Raw genomic sequence first — 6,000 nt, 5'->3', positions numbered from 1 at the left:
TCTTAGCCTTTTCCTCTCCAAAGAGAACAATCCCAACCTCCCCAATCTATCCTCACAACTGATGTTTCTCATCACTGGAACCGTTCCTGTAAACCTCTCCTGCACTGTCTCCAACATCTAGTTACTCTCCTAAACCGCGGCTGTTTTTTCTTTAGCCGAGGCAGTAGCAATGTGGCCTTACATGAGGGGCCCCTCCCACATCCATGTCATCTGGAGCTTTAAGAGTAAAAGAGAAATAGCCCGGAACATTCTATACCTGCATCAATACCTTTATTACAAAATACACCTGCAAAGGGAAGCCAACTGTATCATAGCAATGACAGCTTGTGCGGAAAGATGGTACTACACCGACTTAAAGAGGATATATCCTTAAAGAGGTAATGCATTTAAAGCAGCCACCACAAGAAGAAATAAATGACTATGGACAGGAAATTTAGAGTAGATGCCAGATAGAGGAAAATTATTAAAGAAGGTCCATAGGCTGCAAAGACCTGAAAGAGGAGGCCAGCTCCAATATATGGATTTCAAGTAACTGTATCTGGAAACACTTCCTGCACACTGAAAGTGTCCCTGACTTCCCACAATGCACAGGAGGAGCACTCCACCTGGCCGAGTTGCCCTGCCATGACCTACCCTTAAATTACTCCCTTTACGTTTACTTCCTCCAGTTTAAGGTATATTAAGGAGAAAACAAACACTCACCAGGTCCAACTTACCAAGGCTGCCACTCCTCTTTCTGAGGAAAGGAAGGATCACCTGGTTCCCTCATCACCAAACTCCCTTAGTCACCAAACTCCAACTTTCACACTCCAGTGCAGTTGCGATCTAGAACTTCTTTAGTTACGTCTGGTTTATTAGGGTATACCCCTGCATGGGTTTCCCTGCTACACACTCTGTCTTCCTCAAGGCAGACTCTCCTCTCTTCCTCTTTTGAGGAGGGGGTCCCAACCCCACCCCTCAGTGGTTAGCGCTGCTGCCTCACAGCACCAGGGACCCGGGTTTGATTCCCAGCTTGGGTCACTGACTGTGTGGAGTCTGCACGTTCTCCCCGTGTCTGCGTGGGTTTCCTCCGGGTGCTCCGGTTTCCACCCACAGTCTGAAAACTGTGCTGGTTAGGTACATTGGCCGTGCTAAATTCTCCCTCAGTGTACCCGAACAGGTGCCAGAGTGTGGCGACTAGGGGATTTTCACAGTAACTTCATTGCAGTGTTAATTTAAGCCTACTTGTGACAATTATAAATAAATAAACCCACCATCCTGTCTCATGTGCGTGGGGACACTGCTGCTCTCAGGTGGAGGTTAAGTTCTTGTTTTACCTCTAGGTGGCTTATCGACTGGGTGAAGCATCACCCTCACTCTTTCCAGACCTATTCAGAAACTATCCTGCTCCACGATCTAATTTCCCTCGCAGTGGTCAGCAAACTCGGTCGCCGGGTTCTGGGCAGGGGGCTTTGTTTTTGGAGGGGGAACTCTGCTAACATGTTCCATGTTCTTCAGAGTACCAGTGCCCTCTGATGGAGGTCCAGATTCAGCTACGCTCCCTGTTGCCATTTCGATTTGCCAAGTACCCACTGGCTGCACAGAACACTGGGTCATTAGCACCCTCTGCTGTCCTGGGAATTTGCATTCCCTTAACCTGTTCCACATCTCCTGGAACATTACTGCCTCTCAGTGGATGATTGGCTCCTGCCACGATTAAGTTGTGCATTCGTACACTGGTGAGGCATCTTCCTCACTATCTGCTTCCCGATTGGGGAGTCCCTCGTCACAGCTGAGGCGTAACAGAAAATATATTAAACATAGAAACAAAGAAAATAGGGGCAGGAGGAGGCCATTCGGCCCTCCGAACCTGCACCACTATTCAATATGATCATGGTTGATCATGCACTTTCAGTATCCCACTCCCACTTTCTCTCCATGCCCCTTGATCCCTTTAGCCTCCAGGGCCGCGCCCAGCTCCCTCTTGAACATATCTAATGAATTGGCCCCAACAGCTTTCTGTGGTAGAGAATTCCACAGGTTCACAACTCTCTGAGTGAAGAAGATCTTCCTCATCTCAGTCCTGAATGGCTTACCCCTTATTCTTAGACTGTGACCTCCTAGTTCTGAACTTCTCCAACATCGGGAACATTCTTTCCGCATCTAGCCTGTCCAATTCCATCAAGATTTTATATGTTTCTCTGAGACCCCCTCTCATTCTTCTCAATTCCAGTGAGTTTAAGTCCAGTTGATCCAATCTTTCTTCATGTGTCAGTCCTGCCACTCCAGGAATCAGTCTGGTGAACCTCCGCTGGACTCCCCCAGTAGCAAGAATGTCTTTCCTCAGATTAGGAAAACAAAACTGCACACAAAACTCAAGATGTGGCCTCACCAAGGCCCTGCATAACTGCGGCAAGACATCCTTACTCCTATACTCAAATCCTCTTGCTATGAGGGCCAGCATGCCATTAGCTTTCCTCACCGCCTGCTGTACCTGTATGCCAACCTTCAGCGACTCTTCCACCATGACACCCAGATCAAGTTGCACTTCCACTTTTCCTAAACTGCTACCATTCAGATAATAATCTTTCTGCCTGTTTTGCCACTAAAGTGGATAACCTCACATTTATCCACATTACATTGCATTTGCCAAGTATTTACCACTCAGCCAGCCTGTCCAAGTCACCCTGCAGCCTCTTAGCATCCTCCTCACAGCACACACTGCCACCCAGCTTAGTGTCGCCTGCAAATTTGGAGATATTGCATTCAATTCCTTCGTCCAAATTCATTAATGTACATTGTGAATAGCTGGGGTCCCAGCACTGAACCCTGCGGTACCCCACTAGTCACTGCCTGCCACTCTGAAAAGGACCCGTTTATTCCCATTCTCTGCTTCCTGTCTGCCAACCAGTTCTTTATCCACGTAAATACAATTGTATCTTTGGGCAGCACGGTGGCACAGTGGTTAGCACTGCTGCCTCACAGCACCAGGGACCCGGGTTCGATTCCTGGCTTGAGTCACTGTCTGTGTGGAGTCTGTACATTCTCTCCGTGTCTGCGTGGGTTTCCTCCGGGTGCTCCAGTTTCCTCTCACACTCCAAAGATATGTGGGTTAGGTGGATTGGCCATGCTAAATTGCCCCTTAGTGTCAGGGGGTCTAGCTAGGGTAAATGTATGGGGATAGGGCCTGGGTGGGACTGTGGTTGGTGCAGACTCGATGGGCCGAATGGCCTCCTCCTGCACTGTAGAATTCTATGATATTCACCAACTGGATTATTTTATAAAGCCATTTTTTTCCCTGGGTTGTTAAAATGGAGAGTGGTTGAGCTAACAAACGGTTCAGCCAGTCCACCCAAAGCCTTGTAGCAGTTTTAAGGTAAAGCTGACCGTGTGGACAAGGGCATTTTTAAACTTCAGTTTAACAGCATGGACTCACTTTCTGCATTTTCTTCAAGGAGCAATTTACCTTCCCCATTCTAACTTGTTCGCCCGTGGGAACAATATCTGAACCACAAGCCCCTGATTTATTAACCCTCTGTGGGAACAATATTGGCACGGTGAGCTCCTAGTCTGCTTCCAATTTCCCAGATGACCAATGTGGTGGGGGGGGGGGGTGGCGGTGAGACCCCTCGATTTGCCACCATTCTGGCTGGGATACCCGCTAAATACCATAAACCCGGGTGAGGAGGGGTGACTGGCTCTGTGTTTTTATTCAACCCACCCTCTGCTGGATACCCTTTCCAGGCCCAATAGTTATATTTGAGAAAGGAGTCAAATCAACCAGGCTTTTCCGAGTTAGGTTTATTAATTACAAAAATAAAAATAAAATAAATGGTAAAACACATGTATTTACATTCATTTCAATTCAATATAAATATAAATAAAAAATTATGCGGCGGTCCTGGAGTTGTGACGGATAGATGATCAGTTGCAGCCAAAGTAAGGCCAGATGGGTATAGACGGATATGGGCCAAATGAGGGCAATTGGGGCCAGCTTAGTGGTAAAAACTGGGCGGTATGGACAAGTTGGGCCAAAGGGCCTGTTTCCATGCTGTAAATCTCTAAGTGATTCTTTTCAGTCAAGTTGCTTCTGCTAATAGAATAGAGTCCTACAGTGCAGAAGGAGGCCATTCGGCCCATCACATCTGCATCGACCACAATCCCACCCTGGCCCTATCCCCATAACCCCATGCATTACCCTAGCTTGTCCTCCTGACACTAAAGCAGCAATTTAGCATGGCCAATCCACCTAACCTGCACATCTTTGGACTGTGGGAGGAAATGGGAGCACCCGGAGGAAACCCACACAGACATGGGGAGAACGTGCAGACTCTACACAGGCAGTGACCCCGAGGCTGGAATCAAACCCGGGTCCTTGGCGCTGTGAGGCAGCAGTGCTAACCACTGTGCCACCGTGCGGCCCATGAATAGTTGGTTCTTTGATTCAAGTGTCTTGTAGTCCATACGGGAGATTTTGGTTCCTTTTTCTAGTCACTGCATTGCCTTTCATTGCAAAGTAACTTTAGCTGCAACCCACACATTAAGAATCCATAACTTCACTCCATCCATCTGTTGTCATGGACATGCATAACTCTTGCAGGGAACATATCCTGTCATGTTCTCTAGAATGGGTTTCAAATCTTTCCACCCTGCAGTTTGGCTGTGGGGCACATCAGAATTCACAGGCCTGTCATCTGTGTGACATATCGGGTCCTGGTCTTTCTGTTGCTGTCAGATGAACCGCTGGAAACTGGTCATTTTGGCATGGAGGTCTCCTGGTTATCCCGGTGTCATCTTGATCTTCGGCCACAACACTGGACTGTTTCACTCCATGAAGTAGCTGCACCGACTAGCTGTTATCCCGAAATTCTGGAGGACCTGGGGTTTGATCTGCATTTGTGCATTTCTAGCAAGGATGTAATCCCTCTGGTGATTTCCAGGGACCTGTTCTGAAGATCGGACCAGTGGCTGATCCTTGTTCTTACGCTGCATCTGGTCTCGGTCATCATCTTCCGGACGGATTCCTCCTTCCATTCTCACACCGGTATTTCACTCATGTGGAATTCCCTCGGAGCGGCACGGATCATCTGACCAGTGAGTGAAATTTACAATTTTGTGTTAAGCTTGAGGAACAGCTTTGTATTTTATTATTTTTTGCTGAGGACTCATTTCTGTTCATCACTGGCTATGCCAGGTGGTCTGCTGACGTGGGCATGTTAACTCCTCTTTGCAACACAGTGCAAACTGCCTGCTTGATGCTATGCTCTGACTTGCAGTACAAGTCAAATAAAGTATTTATTTCCAGGGTGAAAACGGAGACTCTTGTAAGTACAGCAGAAAAATAGATTAAACCGTGTGCACACGTTTGGGTTGATATTTGATATGGGAAATGTGGGTCACCTAAAAGCCCCAATCTGTGGTATTTACTGATTTTTCTATATGCACTGAAAATGTCTTAGATATCCTTGTAATCAGCCTTAGTCTAGCCAATCTAATACCCCACTTCTGCCTCTATGACCATCAGTTTCTCCTAATCCTTGTTTCCCCTATTTAATGATGCACAGTGGTGCTCGTCCCTGTCCCACATTTGTTTAAGCACACCCTCACTAATACACTAACTTTCACATCTTGGGATACCCAAGGGACAATCTTTCATGGCCAATGCACCTAAGCTGCACATCTTTGGATTGTGGGAAGAAATCTGAGCACCCTGAGGAAACCCACGCAGACACAGGGAGAACGTGCAAACTCCACACAGTCACCCAAGCCAGGAATCAAACCCCGGTCCCTGACGCTGTGAGGCGACAGTGCTAACCACTGTGCCGTCCTAGTAAACCTCTCAGATTCAGGTCCCATCTCCCACCAAAATGGTCCCAAAGTCCCAGGAATCCAGAGGCCACCCTCCAGTCACATCATGAGGGGTGAGCGACACTGAGGGGCAGCATTTATTACCCATCCCCAATTGTGCTTGAACTGAATGTCTCGAGTGTGGGTCTGGAGGCACTTGTAGGCCAGACCAGT

Source organism: Mustelus asterias, chromosome 6 (assembly GCF_964213995.1).
Source record: "Mustelus asterias chromosome 6, sMusAst1.hap1.1, whole genome shotgun sequence".
Lineage (NCBI taxonomy): Eukaryota > Metazoa > Chordata > Chondrichthyes > Carcharhiniformes > Triakidae > Mustelus > Mustelus asterias.
Note: the sequence above shows the minus strand (reverse complement) of the source record.